The sequence below is a fragment of the Hippopotamus amphibius genome, chromosome 6 (genome assembly GCF_030028045.1).
Source record: "Hippopotamus amphibius kiboko isolate mHipAmp2 chromosome 6, mHipAmp2.hap2, whole genome shotgun sequence".
Lineage (NCBI taxonomy): Eukaryota > Metazoa > Chordata > Mammalia > Artiodactyla > Hippopotamidae > Hippopotamus > Hippopotamus amphibius.
The window spans coordinates 66,455,077-66,475,427 of NC_080191.1; the positions used below are offsets into that span (position 1 = coordinate 66,455,077).

At 40.1% G+C, this 20,351-nt stretch overlaps 1 non-coding gene across 1 annotated transcript; it reads left to right on the forward strand.

Annotated features, from left to right (window-relative positions):
- Positions 1–19,588: 19,588 nt before the first annotated feature.
- Positions 19,589–19,725, forward strand: LOC130856213 (small nucleolar RNA SNORA70). Its single transcript, XR_009054505.1, has one exon. It is a non-coding gene; the product is annotated as a small nucleolar RNA SNORA70 (small nucleolar RNA).
- Positions 19,726–20,351: the final 626 nt, after the last annotated feature.

Below are 20,351 nucleotides of genomic sequence, written 5' to 3' on the forward strand. Positions count from 1 at the left end.
TCCCAGCATCCAGTGACACTCCAGCTACCAGCTGATACCTGCACCAACCACAACAGAGTCCCTGTGAGCTATCACTTGATTAGTCACCTTGCACTAAAGACCGTGACTCCTGGAACCATAAGCTCGCATGAACCCACCATCACCCTGTCTGACCTGCCTGGATGAAACTTAAATTCTGCATCCCCGTGGGACCTTGTGATTCCAAATGCTGACAGTTTCATTGGCAGTCCACCCTCCTGCTGTGGGCAGACATCAGATGCACTGCCTCGCACCAAGTTATCTTGCAATCTAAAAGCATGTAAGAGCTTATGACAGAAATGCACCATTCACTTCAATGAGCCACCGTTCATACTTTCTGGCATATTTCTAAATGTCCAAACATTTTTAACTTTAAAAAGACCGCCATATCATTTATAGATACCTTCATCTTATACGTGACAAAACAGATGCCAAAAAACTAAGCAGCAAGCCCAAGTCACACAGTTGACAGGCTGAGCTAGAACTACTGATTCTTTAAAATATTAATGTAGGTGGGCTTGATATTGTCTCCTATACTTTGAACACTTTGGAAGAGTCTTTCTAAACTTAGATCCAGATGTTTAGCCCAGTTAAGTACTATGTTTCTGGCACATGGTAATTGATCAATAATTAATGACTACATTATTATATTAATTTAAAAAGGAACAATTGGTTTCCTCATTGTCTCTCGCACATGAAAGTTAAAAGGTTTGGAGCATATTCTGCAGTGGTGATCTAGTTTCCCAAACTATGAAGGATCTACACACAAGTAGGTGGGTGAATATAAAACCAAAACACCCACAGTCTAGACAATTGTTCTTTCCTTTACTTTCAGAGACAATAACCTAATACAAGTCTGTAGATCTAGAAATGGAGGCAGACATATTCCTTTACACAGCTGTCTGGTTTCTATCAATAAATGCTGCTGCCTAGGTAAAGAATGAGCTGAAATTCAGCAAGTGTTTACCTCAGGGGAAAAAAAAGAATATTACCAATTGTGAGTGATTACAGGTTAACTCACAATACAGGGTACATTAGCTGCATCTTATGTTAAGCTGACGTTGGGTCCTGATGAAAAATCTTATCTCCATGTAATATAACAGAATATTTATGTAAAATATATTCCACTTTCCAGTTAGCCTCCTTATAATGAACTTTTGTGTCCCAACTCATTTGTGATGTGTAGACTGTCAGCATGTTATATACAGACGGTCAATAGAAACTTCGAACTGTTTCTACCCTGACAACCCTGAGGTGGTATTGTTTTTAACTAGGTTACTAAAGAACAGTTGTGCATTGAGTTGTACAACTGTCAGTGACAAAAGTGTCATATATTTCTTTACCTTTAATATCTAAAAGAAAATACTGTTTAAAGAATGTCTTAAAGGAAGTTATGTGTATTGCTCAGACATAGTGGAAAGGAGGACATAGGATTTTCATATTTGGCTCATAATATTGTGACTGACGAATAAATGCATGAACAAATATGATGGGATTTTGTTTATTATTTTCTATTGCTTTTATAATGTTTTTACCATTTGATAATTCCTGTTGCTTTTGGTGGTGGGAAGGAAGGACCAGGTGGCCAGTGCATTCCAGCAAGGGTTGCTACATTAGTCTACACTTTTGAAACTACAGGAGGGTCCTCCATTAGGACCTCTACTTCTTGCCAGCTCAAGAGAATGAAGAAAGCTTTTACCAAAATGGGGACAAAAGTAAGGAGTATGAAAGAAGGGCTTAGTTTACTTTTGCTTTACTTCTTATAATCACTGTTTACTGTGGCTGCTTTAAACCTTTAATCATTCAAAGAACAGATAATTCCTTTCTTGTTCCTGGATACTTCTGCTGACAATACAAAGGGTAATTCACAGCAATGTTAATGTGCGTTCAAAGGGATTATATGGAAAAATATTTTATCTCTATTTTCTTCTCAAAATGGGGCAAGAGAAGCATAGCGGTAAATGTGATCAATTATGGCAGCATGATGGCAGGATTTGTTAATAGTCTGAAGGACTCTCATCAAGTCAAGCTGCTACTCAGAGGGAATATGGAAAACCCATTAGAATGTCAAAAAGCATCTATTGTAAAGGCAGTGTTTACAAGTAGAGTACACTTCTGAACAGGCTATTACATAACAAGAACTAGCTTTGATCCTTGCTGCAAGAAGATTCAACCCGATTTGACTTTCACCAGCTTCATTTTTTTTTTTTTTTTTTTTTATTTTTTTTATTTTTTTGGGGGGTACACCTGGTTCAATCAACTGTTTTTATACACATATCCCCATATTCCATCCCTTCCTTGACGCCCCCCCCCTCGATTCCCCCCCACCCTCCCTGCCCCAGTCCTCTAAGGCATCTTCCATCCTCGAGTTGGACTCCCTTTGTTATACAGCAACTTCCCACTGACTATTTTACAGTTGGTAGTATATATATGTCTGTACTACTCTCTCGCTTCTTCTCAGTTTCCCCTTCACCCCCCGCCCCCTCCCATACCTCGAGTTCTCCAGTCCATTCCCTGTATCTGCTTCCCTGTTCTTGTCACTGAGTTCATCAGTACCATTTTTAGATTCCGTATATGTGAGTTAGCATACAATATTTGTCTTTCTCTTTCTGACTTACTTCACTATGTATGACAGATTGTAGTTCTATCCACCTCATTACATATAGCTCCATCTCATCCCTTTTTAGAGCTGAGTAATATTCCATTGTATATATATGCCACATCTTCTGTATCCATTCATTTGTTGATGGGCATTTAGGTTGCTTCCATGTCCTGGCTATTGTAAAGAGTGCTGCAATAAACATTATGGTACAAGTTTCTTTTGGGATTATGGTTTTCTTTGGGTATATGCCCAGGAGTGGGATGACTGGATCATATGGTAGTTCTATTTGTAGTTTTTTAAGGAACCTCCAAATTGTTTTCCATAGTGGCTGTACCAACTTACAGTCCCACCAACAGTGCAGGAGAGTTCCCTTTTCTCCACACCCTCTCCAACATTTGTTGTTTCCAGACTTTGTGATGATGGCCATTCTGATGGGTGTGAGGTGATACCTCATTGTGGCTTTCACTTGCATTTCTCTGATGATGAGTGATGTTGAGCATCTTTTCATGTGTTTGTTGGCCATCTGGATGTCTTCTTTGGAGAAATGTCTATTTAGGTCTTCTGCCCATTTGTGGATTGGGTTATTTGCTTTTTTGGTATGAAGCTGCATGAGCTGCTTGTATATTTTGGAGGTTAATCCTTTGTCCGTTGTTTCATAGGCAATTATTTTTTCCCATTCTGAGGGTTGCCTTTTAGTCTTGTTTATGGTTTCTTTTGCTGTGCAAAAGCTTTTAAGTTTCATGAGGTCCCATTCGTTTATTCTTGATTTTATTTCCATGATTCTAGGAGGTGGGTCAAAAAGGATGTTGCTTTGATGTATGTCAAAGAGTGTTCTGCCTATGTTTTCCTCTAGGAGTTTGATAGTGTCTGGCCTTATATGTAGGTCTTTAATCCATTTGGAGTTTATTTTTGTGTATGGTGTTAGGAAGTGTTCTAATTTCATGCTTTTACATGTTGCTGTCCAATTTTCCCAGCACCACTTATTGAAGAGGCTGTCTTTTTTCCATTGTATACTCGTGCCTCCTTTGTCAAAGATAAGGTGCCCATATGTGTTTGGGCTTACTTCTGAGTTCTCTATTCTGTTCCATTGATCTTCCTTTCTATTTTTGTGCCAGTACCATACTGTCTTGATCACTATGGCCTTGTAGTATAGTTTGAAGTCAGGAAGCCTGATTCCACCAACTCCATTTTTCCTTCTCAAGATTGCTTTGGCTATTCGGGGTCTTTTGCGTTTCCATACAAATCATAAGATTTCTTGCTCTAGTTCTGTGAAAAATGCCATTGGTAATCTGATCGGGATTGCATTAAATCTGTAAATTGCTTTGGGTAGTACAGAAATCTCTTGCATTCCTATACACTAACAACGGAAGAGCAGAAAGAGAAATTAAGGAAACTCTCCCATTCACCATTGCAACCAAAAGAATAAAATACCTAGGAATAAACCTGCCTAAGGAGGCAAAAGATCTGTATGCAGAAAACTTTAAGACATTGATGAAAGAAATCAAAGATGACATAAACAGATGGAGGGATATACCATGTTCCTGGATTGGAAGAATCAACATCGTGAAAATGACTGTACTACCCAGCTTCATTTTTGAAAATAAAATTACTGGCATCCTAGCAATTATGAAGATGATTAAGTGGGTAGAGATAATGCAAAAGCATTTATACATCACATTTTAGAAAATACTGAACATCTAAAATGCTAAAATAAATGTTAACGAGACGAGAAGTTATATAGTTATGAATACAGAAGCCTTCTTTCCTGAAAGTTGTTCTTTATAATGGTGTAAATATTTTAAATATTTGCAGATATAATTGCTCCTTGTCTGTCTCCTTATGGCATCATATACCTGCCAAATATTGGGTTATAACTGTATCAGTATAATACTTGATTTATGATTAAGGTGAATTACTGCTCAGTGATTACAAAAATAAAGAGCATCATCACCATGAGCTTCTCAAAGTACTAGTAAACCCACAGTAATTTTTCTACATTCATTTACTACTGAACTTTTCCAAGACAAATAGATCATATTATTTTCAAAACACCATTAAAGAAGAAACAGTCTATTATTTTCCCATCTTATTTTGGCTTACTTTAGTTTTAAATCCTGAAAACTGAAGCCTGACAAATGTTCCAAGCAAATATAAACAAGTATCCTTTGATGCAGTAGTTGCCCTTCTAAGTATATTCCTGGAAGGAACCTCTGCACATGTGCAAAAGGGAACCTTTATTAATTCAAGAATGTTCATGCTCATAAATTAGAAAGTGGGCGAATAAACTGTGTTATCTCCACTCAAAACAAAGAAACTATAGTGATATTCAGCAATATGAATGAAGGTAAAATCAATCAATCCCAAAGATTACATATAGCATGAAAACATTTTTTTTACAGAACTGAAAATAATTTTAATATATGTATTTTCATGAATGCATGTAGATATGGTAAACTATACAAAAAGGAAATTTAGTGAATAATGAAGTATGATTTAGAATGATGCTAACTTCAAGTTAGCAGAAGGCTCAGGACCAGTTTAGCTAAGACAAACCATATGGTTATACATAGGCTATTGTCAAGGACTTCTCAGATTTTGTTTCAGATTTATAAATCTTCTATTATGAGAAGATAACTAATAAAAGAAGGGAAGGGAAGGGAAGGGAAGGGAAGGGAAGGGAAGGAAAGGAAAGGAAAGGAAAGGAAAGGAAAGGAAAGGAAAGGAAAGGAAAGGAAAGGAAAGGAAAGGAAAGGAAAAGAAAAGGAAGGATATGAATGGACCAACAATGACAGGGTACCATGATCCCAGGATCATGATTAATCCAGTTCTGTGCATCTACAGAACAAAAACAAACAAAACAACCCTATGTTGACCTAAAAAAAATGTACAACGTGAGAGTTGCGAGTTAAGTTTTATTTGGGGCAAAATGAGGACTGCAGTCCAGGAGCCAGCATTTCAGATAGCTCTGAGAAACTGCTCTGAAGAGGTAGGGGAAAGGTCAGTATATATGTAATCTTGGTGAAAGAGGAGTACATGCACTCAAACACATATTTCTGTAGAGGGTTTCTGCTAGTCATGAGGAGCAGATGTCACCATGAAGGGACTTAGTGCTTTTCTAGATATGAGGAGATGCAAGGATTGGCTCACAAAATCAGCACCTGAAAACATCTATCTGTAGACCTGTTCTGCTGCCCGTTTTTCCAAAGCGCAGAGTGCCTCATTCCTGATGTCCACCCTAAATTCCCTTCAGGGAATGTTGTAGGTCAGCAGCTGCAGCAGTACGTGTGATTTAATCCTTGTCGAGGTAGATGTCAAGTGCCCATGGCAAGTGCCAATTTGTAGTTGACACCTAATATAACCAAAGTGCACATCTGCATACATAGAGTTGTTTTTTGGTGAAAGACACTGGATTTGATTCTTTACTTTTTGCAAATTGAAAAAGAAAAAAAAATAGCAAATTGTACACTATAGTGTCTGTTTAACCAGATATTGAGGGCATTTAATGAATAATTTTGATTTTCACATAAAGTACCTTAGGTTAAGCCTGCTTTGTACTAGGCCTGATTAAGTCTTATTTGTTTATTCATACCAAGAAATAGGCAGCTCAGATACTTTGGCCACAATTCAGGGTCATGAGCTGACCTGTGAAATGACACTGACCCTATATTACCGTGAGTTAGTGAGCAAAGGACTTGTCTGGCATGCAAGGAGGTAAAACCAAGTTCCATCAGAATCTCAAGTAGGAGCTAATTGAGGATAAGTATACCTTTCAGTTAATATGAAATAAGTGCAAACTTTGCTGTGAAGCAGTTTTATAGAGCAAAATCTAACTCCTTTGCAACTTCTATTTTGAATGATATAATAATTTACATAGTATTTGCTGGGAAGAAATGTTAATCCGAAATGCAATTCTATAATATTTGAGAAGTCAAGAAACTTTCCAACATTTTAAATTTAAAGTCCATTAACTTTCTGATATAACACTCCCAAGTATTCCCTAAATACTAACAATGAAAGTGATCCATTCTCACTGTTAAAAAGAAAAAAAAAAGTGTGAAAATATAGGATACATTAGAAACTACATAGATGGAAATACCTCAGACATTCAGACATACAGCCTCTGACTATTTCAGCAAATGTAACTTAATATCCATAAATTATTTTACTTTCTTTGTGTTACCTCCATCACTTTAAATTGTAGACTACTTTCCAGACACCATAACTGGTACCTTTTATCATAGTGCCTTTGGATAATGAGAAACATCATATGAAAGTAAGTTACTGATGTACTCATCACTAAGCTAGCACTAGAAAGTAGAATCCTAGCATGTGCTAGGAAACATAGTTTTTCTTTATTTTGTTTGCAGTAATCTAAGATTAAGTGCTGGTTGATGGGTTTGTGATGCAGTGGGTCACTGTTGTCTGCCTGGGGCTTTATGGGCACAGTGAAGTGTCATTTATTGATCACATCAAGGTGCTAGTTATTGCTTGATACTAGCTACACACCTGAATGTAACTGTAATGTCTTGGGTAGGTCGGCCTAGACTCTCCAGTTGGTCCCAGTGTCAATGACAAGATGGTAATATAAGGTCACTAAATGACTGGAATTGGACGTGCAACCCCAGTTTAACATCCATGTTGTGAGAAATATTTATGAACCATTTCTCTACGTTACTCACAATGCACAGAGAGTTGATGATCAAAACCAAGACATTTTCACACAGCTTTACCTTTGTCCTGAGTACTGACTCCTCCACATCACACATAGCCTGGTGCTCAAGTCTTCCAAGCACTCAGTCCAGGGGCGCCTTGTCTATGAAACAGTCCCCCAGTGGGGCTGATCTCTTCCTGCTCTGTGCTCCCACTGTGACCTGTACTGAGTTTTATCATAGGGCGTGCATATCTGTGTCCTACTGACAAAGACAGTGCCGGGTATCCTGCTTCCCCATTTCTCCAGCTCTGAGTGAGTACTGTGGTCCATCTTCTGTGTCGCACATGCATCTGCTGGGCATTCCCAGAGAAAACCACACAGGAAGACCTACACTTCTTGTTATCAATTTCAGCATAGCTGCGCACTGAACCGCTCCCGTTTTTCTCATTTTGTACTTCACTCTCATCTCAAGAACGCTCTCAAACCACCTCTTCTTTCCTCAGAATTTTGACCAAACTCTCCTCATTTGCCATCATTCTCAGCAAATAAATTTATCTTGTACTTTACATAGAAATTAGAAAAAAAGCAGGAATTCTCTTAAATTCCTGCTATCAAACATAAACCTGTCCATCATTTACAATCATCTTCTTCTCTACCAATTTTATAATAGTAAAGATGTGTTTTCCTCCTCCTATCAAAGGTAATGAGGCTACTCACATTTTGTATCACAGTCTCTTTATGTCGAACGTGGCCCATCTGCCTCTCTCCTTTGTCTTTAAGCTTTTGCAACTTTCCACACCACAAACACACAGCCACCCTGTGCCCCACTTCTTTCTCCAGCTTACATTCAATTTCTCATCAAAATAAATAGTTGTCTATGGTATCTACTATGATATCCTCATCTTCCTCATTCTCCTCAACTCATGGCAGGAAATATTCCCTCTCTGATAGGGTTCTCGTGATGGTGAAATGAAGTAGTCATGTAAACAGCACAATAAAAGATTATTAGTATTCACCATTGCTCTTTCAGGACAACCACTCCAACAAGGACCACATTCCCCTCTGGAAACACTCTCCCTTCTGGTTACAATCATCCATGCTCTTTGTGTGGTGTCCCCACCTCCCTGACACCTCTGTATCCTTCTCTTTTGTTGGCTTCTCTTCCTCCACCTGATGAGTCACTGTGAAGGTCCTCAGGGTTCTACTCTCAGGCTTTCTTTGCACTTCATACAGTCTCTCTTTCTCTCTCTAGGAGAAATGTTTGTCCCCATGGTTTTAGTGACCATAATTTTGCTCCATGGGTCAGAGTGCCTAGTTGAAAATACCTGCATATCCACTAGCTTCAGCAGGAAAGGAATTTATTCATATTAGGATGCTCACAAAATCTGAAGGAGGATCAGAGAGACAGGCTGTAAAGCTAATCCCAGAAACAGTACTCACGCGAGGAAGATGTGTTAGTGAAAATGCTGGTGCCGCCTCTGAAGAACAGGAGAGCTCTGCCCCTGCACTTCCTCCCACACAGCAATCTCCTCACATTTCTCATGTACGCATCCAAGTCTCTCAAAGCTGTGTCTGATTAGGGGAACTTAGTCACACATCTGTGTCTGTTCTCACTCAGCAAAGAGTCAACAAATGTGAGTTTTCTGATTCCTAGCTGGAGAGGATTCATAGTATGGAGATTATAAAAAATAGAGTATTCTAAGACATTAGGTGACCAGAAATGGCAAAGATCCACTCTTAGTGACCTGACATTATATCCTTCTTTCAAAATTAATCTTCCAAATAGCAACATGCCACCACCTATCCCATTGCAACTACCCATAAACAAATATATCATCCCCTTCTCGAGAAGGAAGAAAACATTTCATCAATCATAGTATCCACAGGACCAGTGAGTTTCATGACAGTCGGCCCACTGATTTATTTCTTTTACTGAAATATGAGTTCTCAAAAAGGGAGAACTGTTGTGTGAAAAGTCTTAACAGTAAATATGACATTCCGTAAAGTCTGTTAGTGGTGATACTGGAGAAAGGAGAATGAGCATGGAGGCAAAAATAAATCTAAATTAAGCATTTATCCTACTAAGGACAAATTTGTGTTCCAAAATGGAAGCAGCCCTACATAATTAATTTTCCATCCCAAGCTGGATAGCTTCCCTGGGGTATAGAACCCTACTGGGGTCTTAGGATTGTTTCCTGCTGCAGGTAAATCGGGTGATCAGCAGCTGTGGTTCCAGGTCAGCCTTGTTGGGGGGAAATCCATTGCAATTCACTGTCCTTGGCACCAAGGTCACTTTATTCCTGAGTGTACTGGGCAGATTCTGGGGTGACTGGGAAGGGGTCAGACGTTCATCCACCAGGCAGGTCATTTTTTCCAACTGATTATTGAGAGCCAGTTCCACCGTGGGAACCTTTTATAGAGTACTCACTTGGGTTACATTTGAGAAATAAGTCCAAAATCTAACCCCAAATCTCCCTTTCACCAACACTTCAAGTTTCTTCCATCAAGTGCCAGACCAACTAGTCAAACTACTGCATATTACTCATGAGTCAGCATAGAGCCAGCCTTCAGCCACATCTTTCTCTAGACTAAGCAGAACACAAAATATGCCACTTCAACTTCTGTATTTTGAGAGGATATTCCTTTTCTACTGTCATTATGGCCACCTCTGAATGGGTTTAATGTGATAGCTGTCCAGTTCTGATTAGTGCCACCCTGTCAGTGCCAGCATGTCATGCCAAGTGAACTAGCCTCAAATTACTTCCTTCTCAATCTATTTGTTATAGGACCTCCTCCTGACTTAGGAAAGTAAGTTGATGGGGAATGATAGTAGAAAACCAGTGGCGCACAGGGATTATGACATCACAAGGTTCTCTCCTTGACCAAACTCTAGTCAGTCTCCTCTAGTCCCTCTCCTTGACAGAGGCTCAACTTTGGCCAAAAGGACTGCAGACTCTCAGCACAAATTATTTAGTTCATCAGCTACACACACACATACACGCACACACATACACACCTCCGCACACTGAAAGACTTGAACAGCACTAGCACAATTTCTAACAGTTCAAGGTTGCATCCTTAAAATGACCCTAACCCCCTACGATGAAAGAAAACTCAAGGCTGCTCAACAAATATACTATGTGTTCTAGCCAATACCTCATCACGTAGGCCTCTGACCTTCCTTTCTTAGAGAATTTACTAAAAAGGGCTTACAATTGTGAATCCTTCCCCTTTTCCTTTGAGATATGCACATGTTTCCTACAACTCAGGAATGTCTTCTCAAGATCCGGAAAGTTCATTACTCTGAAATGTGATCATCATTAGGAAGGATAGTGCCTCCGTCTCCCGGTCTCTGTGATAGGAAAGAATCCTAACTTCCATAATTGCCAGCTGACCTAAATGCATATATATTGACCAGCCCTTTGTAATGTTTTCACTTCCCTGGCTCTGCTCAAGCCTCCTCCAGGCCCCTACCTCACTCCCTCATTCTGCTCTTCTGCCCAGTCACGTTTGTAAAAATTGAAGTTGAGTTTAATTTATACTAACCCCCCTTCCCTATTGCAATAATTATGCTGTATTATATAGAATATTGATTAAAAACTGTCTTTATCACTTTATTGTCCAGTTTTGTTTATTTTTTATTTGTCTTTTTGTGTCTACATTTGATGCCCTTTTTAAAATAGAAGAATAATTGACAATTTTTTGATTGTTGTTCTGTGAAAAATGACATTGGTATTTGGATAGGGATGGCTCTCCAGTTTGCAAGTCCCTCCAGCCTTCAAAGCCAAACCTTCTGGAGACTCATCTTCCTGGTGCAGGCCCCCCGTGTTGGGGAGCTCAGACCCCTCACTCCTTGGGGAGAACCTCTGCAATTGTGATTATCCTACCATTATCCTTCCCTGGGGGTGTGGGTCTTGACTGTATCACATCTCCACTTGTCCTACCCATCTTGTTGTGGCTCCTTCTTTGTATCTTTAGTTGTGGAAAAATTTTCTGCTGGTCTTCAGGTCATTGTCATAGATAGTTGCTCTGTAAACAGTTGTAATTTTGGTGTGTCCATGGGAGGAGGTAAGGTCAGGGACTTCCTACTCTGCCATCTTGACCACACCTCAATCTCCAGCTTCTTTTATTTTTGACTGACAAATCTGCTTATGCAACTTATTTGTCCTTCAGGACGTGCTTGAGGTCAAACGCATATATGATTTCTAGTTGACGGGTTATTGCTGGGCATAATCAGTTCCATGGCTTGGACTATTAGGTAACACCAAGTTCGTGAATATAAGATCAGGTCACTCAGTGCTCTATTGCTAACTGTTCAGTGCCTATCTTGTTTCTACCAGAAAACCAGAAGCTGTTAATCAAAAGGAAATAGTTGCTTGCAAAGAGGCTGCAATTTTGCTTCAAAGCCTTGGGTACCGAGACTTCCCTGGTAGTGCAGTGGCTAAAAATCTGCCTGCCAATGCAGGGGACATGGGTTCGATCCCTGGTCTGGGAAGATCCCACATGCCTCAGAGCAACTAAGCCTGTGTGCCACAACTACTGAAGGTCACATGCCTAGAGCCCGTGCTCCACAACAAGAGAAGCCACCGCACTGAGAAGCCCATGCACCACAATGAAGAGTAGCCCCTGCTTGGCACAACTAGAGAAACCCTGCATGCAGCAACAGACCCAAAGCAGCCATAAATACATACATACACACATACATACATACCAAAACCCTTGGGTACCTATACTATGATTCTTCTATTAAGACTTTACATGGGATATTTACACAGCACCTCCTCTGCCACAGACACTTTGGGCACAATCGGATTAGCTGTCATAGGCCCATTGGATGGTTGCTTTCATGCAGTCTGGTCCAACTAAAAACCCTTCTCTTACTGAGACTCCCTTAAAAAATGGCATCCTTTGGTGTCCCTTGGCAAATCAATCAAGTAGCCAAACCAAATGTGGTGATAATTTTCTCCAATATCCATAAAATTTCACTGTACTTCTTTTTTAGAAATTTATGGGGCAAGGTACAGCAACTTGCCTTTCACTTCAAATAGTAATCCTACCATGTCCTATACCACAGGGTAATCAGGAATTTTTCTAAGGTGGCAGATCTCTGTATTTCCATGGTATTTATTACCCAAACTTTAACATGCATATAACACTTACCAAAAAAAAAAAAAAAAAAAAAACTGTATAGAGTACTTGCTCTCCAATTCCTTTCCTCCTGATGTTGTCAATATAGTGAATTTGGTTGATGCCCCCTGACATTGTGAGAGGCTCAAGGGCCCCCTAGAATAAATCATGGCACGGAGGCGTAGATGTAATGCAGTTCTGAGACAAGATAGTAAACGTGTCCTGTTGTTTGTACCAGGTGAAAGGAAACTGTGTTCTGTTGTTATCTAGTTATAAGGATAGGAAAAGGTATTTACTGTCTCAGTAGCTGCATTCCAAGTGCTATTCCAAGCCTGTTTTTTAAATTTTCCTCATGAAATAAGACTGAATCTACAACAGTAGTTGAAATTAGAAGTAACACCTAATTAAATGTAGGAAATTCTAGTGTCATTCTCCAAGGGCCATCTATTTTGTGGGTGATACAAGCTAGTTGAACGAGGAAGTGAAAGGCATAACTACTCCTTTGGCAGAGATATAAATCCCTATAATTACACTTGAGATATGACACCCCTTTGGTTTTTAAATTTAAAGGCAAAGAATAGGCCCAGGAACTTCCACTTAGCCTGCCATAATAGAGTTTGCTCCATGCGTTATGAATCCAATCTGCGGGTCATTCCAGTTACTGATTATAACTATTCCAACTATCACAAGGAACTAGGGAAATAGCAATAGGATGTTTGCAAACCCACAGGGCCTCCTTTGAAATATACTCATGCCAAACCTCCATTGTTATGGACCGAATGTTTCTGTCCCTCCCCAAATTCATATGCTGGAGCTCTAAACCCCAATGTGGCGGTATTTGGAAGTGGTGCCTCTGAGAGTTAATTACGTTTAGATGAGGTCCTGAAGGTGGGCTGAATCTACTGCCGGCATCTTGGTCTTGAACATCCCAGCCTCCAGAACTGTGAGAAAAAAAAATCTGTTGTTTAAACCACACAGTCTGTGGTATTTTGTTATAGTCGACCAAGCTGACTAAGACATCCATTAATCACCTGACCCCCAGTGAACCCAGCATTTTCAGCATATTACAGAAGTGGCTCAGCCAGTAGTATAAACTTGGAGTTGGTGTCCAACACTCAGAGAAATGTCTGGGTATTTCTGTGGCTGGCCTCATAAATGGTGCAGGTCCCCTAGAGGAAAAGTAGCAATAGCTAATGTTTATTGACTGCTTAAGATGTGCAAGACACTTTTCTAAGTGCTTTACATGTATCAACTTATTTAATCCCCCTCTCCACTGATTGTATTATATAAACTCCATTGGAATCAGGAGCTCATTTCAAAAGGAGTGTCTCAAAGGACTTCAAAGTCTACCAAGAACAACTACCATCCTACTTTTCAATAACACTGGGTCTCTCCTTCCTGATGCATTTTTACCATTAGCTGCCTGGCCATCTTCTGGGTCCTCTCAGGAAACCAATTTGGGGGTTAGAGTCACCCATGATAATTTCACTCCAAAAACTTCCATAATTTATTGGATTGATCTTCTACTTTAACCCAAGGAATTTTATGCCATCTTTACTTCATTCAGCATAGGCTACCTTGTAAACAACCAAATGGGGAAACAATTAAGTTTTCTGACTGACTCTAGCTGTAGACTACAGGCAATAAGGGACAACAAGAAGGTGCATATGGAAAATCGGCTCCCTTTGCAAGGTTCTTATCTTAAGGGTCTTGAGGCCTAAACGGATTGTAAAAGAGGTTCTGTTTTGCTGGCAAAACACTCCATAAGGTTTGGGTGCTTAAGAATCTCCCAAATGGCTTCTTTTTGATTCTGGTGTCCAATTCGTTTCTATTCAACATGCTATTACTAAGAAATCTGATGAAGAGGTGAATTCAAGCTAATCTGAAATTCAGCAGCTCAGAGCATCAGACCTGATGTTTTATTCTTAAGTATGTCAATCTTATTGTTGCAGCAAATACTTTGACAATCACAGCAAGTCCCTGCTTCTCTTACCTCTGCCTTGAGCCAAGAATTTAAAACTTTCATCTTATTTTCTGTTGCGAAGCTCCCCAGTACAGCTAGAAGCAGCCAGTCTTCCTTCTCTTCCTTGTAATCCTTAGTCCTCCCTGTTCATTCTTTATCAACAGCTACATGTGTTTCCAGAGTCTTGTCTTCAATAACCATTTCATTGTACAGGATAATTGAAGTAACTCTTTCACTTGCTCTGCCATTAACCACCAAGAGTTCCCAGTTCTGGACCGACTCGATCTTCAATGCCCCAAAACTCAACCAGATTGAATAACCCATTCAATGATTTCCATTTCTTTGAGAGGTTGTTGCTAGTCCTGGAATCAAATATCATACTGCTCAGGCTTGTAATTGCAAATATTATAAAATATTCCGATTTATTTAAGGAGAAAATGAATTTTTACAGGGATCTTATGAGCTCATGTAAATTAGGGTAGATTCAGAAGGTCAGATCCTGAAGCTACCCATCCAGGAGTAATGACACCACATCAAAGGGACTCCTCTGAAGAAGATACCATGGCCATGCCACTTGGGACTGCTTGCCCTCAGGACTGGATGCCTGATGCTCCACTGCCTTCCTCCCCTCCACACCTAAAAAATACCAAAGTCTCTGTCATCACATGTGCCAGAGTGTGTGTAACTCCTTTCATGGTCACCTCTTCACAATTCTAACTTTCTAATGCAAATCTCAAGTGGGTTCAAACGACTGGAGAAATCTAAGTCACCTACCCACATCTAAAATTGAAAGAGAGCCTGGAATATAAACATTCTGTCCTCTGTCTTGAAGACAGGTTAATAATATGAGGAGTTACCAAAATTTAGGGAAAATATTGGGGCATCACTCATGATAAGTATTCACTATGTAGGCCATATGTTAAGATCACCTAAATTGATACCATTAGTTCTGTGGCAGACATTGCTAGCACTCACAGAAAAACTTATGCGTCTCTTCCTAGAAAATAATTGGAAACTGCAGCAGAGGTCATATACCTTGCCTTGGCTGATGTAGTGTAAATGCAAGTGATAAGTGTCACGTCAGGACAGGACATATTTGAGCTGATATGCTTTCTACATGCTCTCTTGCCTTCCATGGTCAACACAGAAGCCCCCAGTAGAGGTGGCAGCATCATAACCAAGTAAGGCTTTCATCAGCCTGGGTACCGGAGTAAATAATCTGAAAAAACTCCCTTCTCGATCTACAATGGACATGTAGCAAAAGCAAGAAATAAAACTTGTTCCAATTTCCTGAAATTTTGCTGTGATGTAATCCAGCCCATGATGACTGACAGAAGCCCAAACCTCTCTTCTGACTGCATCTTTTGTACTATACATACCTAACAGTTTGCAAGTCATGACACAGGGCTGTCGTACAACATTTCAAATTCAACATGTCCAAAACAGAACTCATGAACTCTTCCATAAATCATTCTTCCTCCAGTGTTTCCTACCTCAGTAAATCCTCCAACAACTGTATGGTTTGCTCAGTTTTAAAACTTAAGGATCTTTCCTAATTCTTCCCATTTCCTATTACTCACATGCTGTCAATGTCCAGGCGCTATGGTTTTCACTTCCTCTATGTTTCTCTAGTCCTGGACCCCACTTCCAATAGCCTAGTCCAAAAAACCATCATCTCTTACATAATGTAATGAAAGAACTTCATACCTATTTAACCCCATTTATCACTGCCTTACAACCCAGCCTCCATGCTACTGCCAGAATGGTTCTTTTGTTGATTTGTTTGGCTTTAAGTATAAGTTTAAAACCTCTTCATTAAAACCCATCAATGGCCTCTCCTTTCTCTTAGTGTAAAGCTGAGATTGCTGACTGAGAGTTTGAAGGTTCTGCTTGGTCTAGCCTTTTGCTCGTCAGACCTTCATGCTCTTCTCCGGAAGCACTGGCTGGCATTCAGTTCTTATGACCTGCTATCCTTTTCCCCACCTCAGATCTTCTGTTACTGCTGTTGTGTCCTTTATCTGTAGCCACTACCCCAGCCCCCAATACATCCACTACTGCCACCACCACCTCTATCTTAAGACATCACTCACTCTTTAATGCCAATGCATCCTCTATATCTCTGCTTAACGCTGTTGCCTCAGGAAAAAAGCCTTCATCCTTGGTCCTCCCAAAGTAGTTCATACAAATGTTCACTCATGCCCTCTTTTTGTTATATCTTACTGGGGTTTGTTTTCTCATATAGTCTTTACATTCCATGATGAAGAAAACATTGGCCAGTTTGCCACTGTTTCTTCAATGTCTAACACAACAAAGGCTGTCAGTAGTATTGTTTTGAATGAGGGTTTGTTGTTGAATAAATGAATGAATGACACTTAGAAGATGCTTTTACAGCTTTATCATCTTCCAGTTTTTTAGTTGTTCTATCTACTTAAGTCTATGTCCAGCTTTTTTTTAACTTCATAGTTTTAAAAATTACCCTGTTGTTTGTTGTTTACATCATGTTGTTTGCCCACCTGTTCTTTATTTTGTTTTATTTTTCTCCTTATATCCAGCTTACTGCTTGAATGCAGTCATTTTAGTTTCAGTCTTCTAAATTGTTTTGAAACCAGGAGTTGGCTTGTTTAATTCTCATACCTCATGCACAGAATGCTGACAATTTTTTGGATTCAAGCATTTGCAGAAACGGTTAAATATCCTTCATATCTGGGGAGGTAGAGAAAATTCTGACATTTTGATTTTTTTCCTCCTCCAAGTTAAAGAAGGCCAGTTTTAGGATAAAAATATCCATAACGTTATCTGTGTGAATGCCCTAGCCCCTACATCCAGAAGGCATTTTAACAAATCACTCAAATATTAAAACTAGAATTGAAATAATATCTAACTGAAAATCGTTTTTAGAATTTAATAGGACTGATTATATCTTAACAAAAACTCTGTTGTTTAAATATATTCCAGCTACATAATCTTTTTATATAACAATCTAAGTAATGAGATAGGGAGAACGGATATATTTTCACATAGATTGTCAGGTGCAAATGCCTCTGAAGCTTAATCCATTGGTGGGATTTAGGAGGGGGGGTTTAAAAGCCCATTTAAAGAGTAATTTATGAGTCTTCCAGGATATTTGGTCTCCAATCAATAAATCATGGGCCAATGGGGCTTCTTAATGAGCATCGTGCCTGTGATAGATAGCAGCGATTTGGCAGGTCCTGCAGCTGATTTTTTCAAGTGAATCCAAGTCCTCCACAGACCACTGTTTCTTTAGGGGTGCAGGGAGCTGTCATAATGTGCTTCTCCATACCTTGTTAAAGAATTGAGAAAACTGCTATACAAATGCAAATTATGGGCATTAATGGATTTTCACTCGAAGCTGCCTGGATATTGTTCAGAGAAATAAAGAAATTACAAGCATCTCAGCAAACAGCAAGGGGGAGGACTTAAAATGCAGTTGCAGTGTGGTCTACTGGAGCATTTATAAAGAGCACTTTGGTGAAATTAAAGTATTATCTGAAACGATTTTTTTTCTATATGAAGAGATTTTTAGAGGACACAACTTTCAGGTGCAAGTATGAGTTAGAAATTACTTAGATTATCGTGGACAAGATGAGCTGTCTACCATCATGAGTAGGTCAAAGATCCTTCTAAGGATTTTATTCCAAGTAGACAGGGTTACAGCTTGGCAGGTTCCAAAACAGCATAATTGTAATCTGAAACCTCTGAAAATCTCTCTTGCAGTGAAATTTAAGGGAAATTTAAAACCTCAGCAGGGGAATTTCCTGGCAGTCCAGGGGTTAGGACGCTGCGCTCTCACTGCCAGGGGCCCGGGTTCAATACCTGGTTGGAGAAATAAGGTCCCACATGCCACACAGTGGGGCAATAAATAAATAAATAAAACCTAATCAGTACATCTGCTTTGCTTATTGTGGTTCACACTCAGGGGAGACCCACTTTATGTTTTTTCTGTTGGGAATTCGTGGATGTGTATCACTATGCCCAAGAGACATGAACTCTTCTGGAGACAGGACATACGCCTAAATATCTGTATTTACCATGTGTCTCTGAATCTTTGACATCTGGGCCCTTGCTGACCCTGGAGAGACTCCCCCTGCCAGGGCTAGCCAATTCCTCCAGGTAGGGAATTACCGGGCTGAGAGCACAGCTTTCACATGCCAAGCAACCAATCCAGAGCCCATACCCCAACACCTCCTTTAGGGGCTTTCACAGACCTCTTACATTCCAGGTACCATCCACCTGCCCTAATCACCCCAGGTCCAGGTGCCAGATAACTCGTGTCAGTCCTTATTCCCTAGAGCCTGCTGAAATGATCCAAAATAGCCAATCCTGAACATGCTTACTCTGCTCGCCCATTCTGTCCTATGGAACCACAGGAAACGCTGTTGCCCTTGTGTTCCCTGCTCCCTCAGCCTCCTACCTAACCCTGCGATTTCCCCACATGGCCTCCCATAGGATGGCATGTCCCTTTCCTCTTAGGATCTATGACTTTAACAATTTATCTTTTCAAGGACAATCATCCTCTGATCTGTTGGCCTTCTGATACCTGAATAATAACAAACCCTACATTTTAAAATAATATCCCAGGTTGCACAAGATTCCCAGGGATACTAATGGTCATTCATTTTGGTCCAAGTAGGTATCTCCATTCTAGGTGGTTTGAAAGGTGTCAGCAAGTTTTCTAAGTCAAAACTACCTCTGCCCCCCCCCCCCAAATACACTAGTCATTTTAATTAGATTAAGGGAGGACATTGTTTGAGAGTGGTAATATAGTCATCTTCCCCTAGCCATATCTCATGAGAAAATTATCTCAACTCTGAGGCATGTAGCAGAACACAAGTTGTAAAGAGGGGACTGTATTCTGTGGATTTACGTTAAGAGTGAGTAAGATGGGATTATCCAGCAGTGTGGGCCCTGAGCAGCCAGAAGGCCAACTGGAGAAGGGATGAGCATGAAAAAGAGGGCATAGGAGCTCCAGGGAAACTTCAACAGTTTCCCAATTTTAAATAAGACCCAACCTTGGCATTATGTTATCTCCAGAAACTTCTTCATTCACTATTGGATATTTTTCTGAAAGCATTCTTTTTTCATAACACAACCATCTGTTTTTCTTAGAAGAGATAATGTACAATTAGTACATTTTAATTTGCTAATCCAATATGCCTTGGCCACACTCAAAGGAAAAAGACATAAAGTAAAAAAATGTCTTAGATGTTTGCAGCCAATTAAGTTGACTGTGCTCTTTTCTCCATGAGGGTCTGGTGTGCAACGCCTGCAAATAGCAGCCTCCTCGGTATAGTGTATGATGACTGTTGCCTGTACAGGTTGCCCTAGGGGATCTTGGAGGCAGCCCTCTCCAGTAGACATTCACAACTGGCATGCTGTCTCCAACCTAGGCTCCAGACAGTTATGAGCAGTGCCTTTGGAAAGCCCCAGGCCACAGTGGCCAGGGTCCACCCTGGTCAAGTCATAATGTCCATCAGCACCAAGATGCAGAACGAGGAGCATGTGATTGAGGCCCTCCGCAGGGCCAAGTTCACGTTCCCTGGTCACCAGAAGATCCATAACTACAAGAAGTGGGGATTTACTAAGTTCAATGTGGATGAATTTGAAAACATAGTGGCAGAAAAACAGCTCATCCTGGATGGCTGTGGGGTCAAATACATCTCTAATCATGGCCCCCTGGACAAATGGTAGGCCCTGCACTCATGAGAGCCTTGGCACTGTCCCCTCCTTATTCATGCCCATCAATAAATCCTACTTTCCTGTCCATCAGCACCAAGATGCAGAACAAGATGCAAAAAAAAAAAAAAAAAAAAAAATTTCTTAGATGTATGAAGTAAAACTCGCCAGAATTCAGCTTTCAGGAGAGAAAGCTTAGGATAGGTTAAAGCTTTTGAAAAGGCTGGCACTCAGTATCCAGAAGACTACAGTTAAGAGAGTTCTGGAACTCAGGAGCCCATAATAAAGCCTGCTCA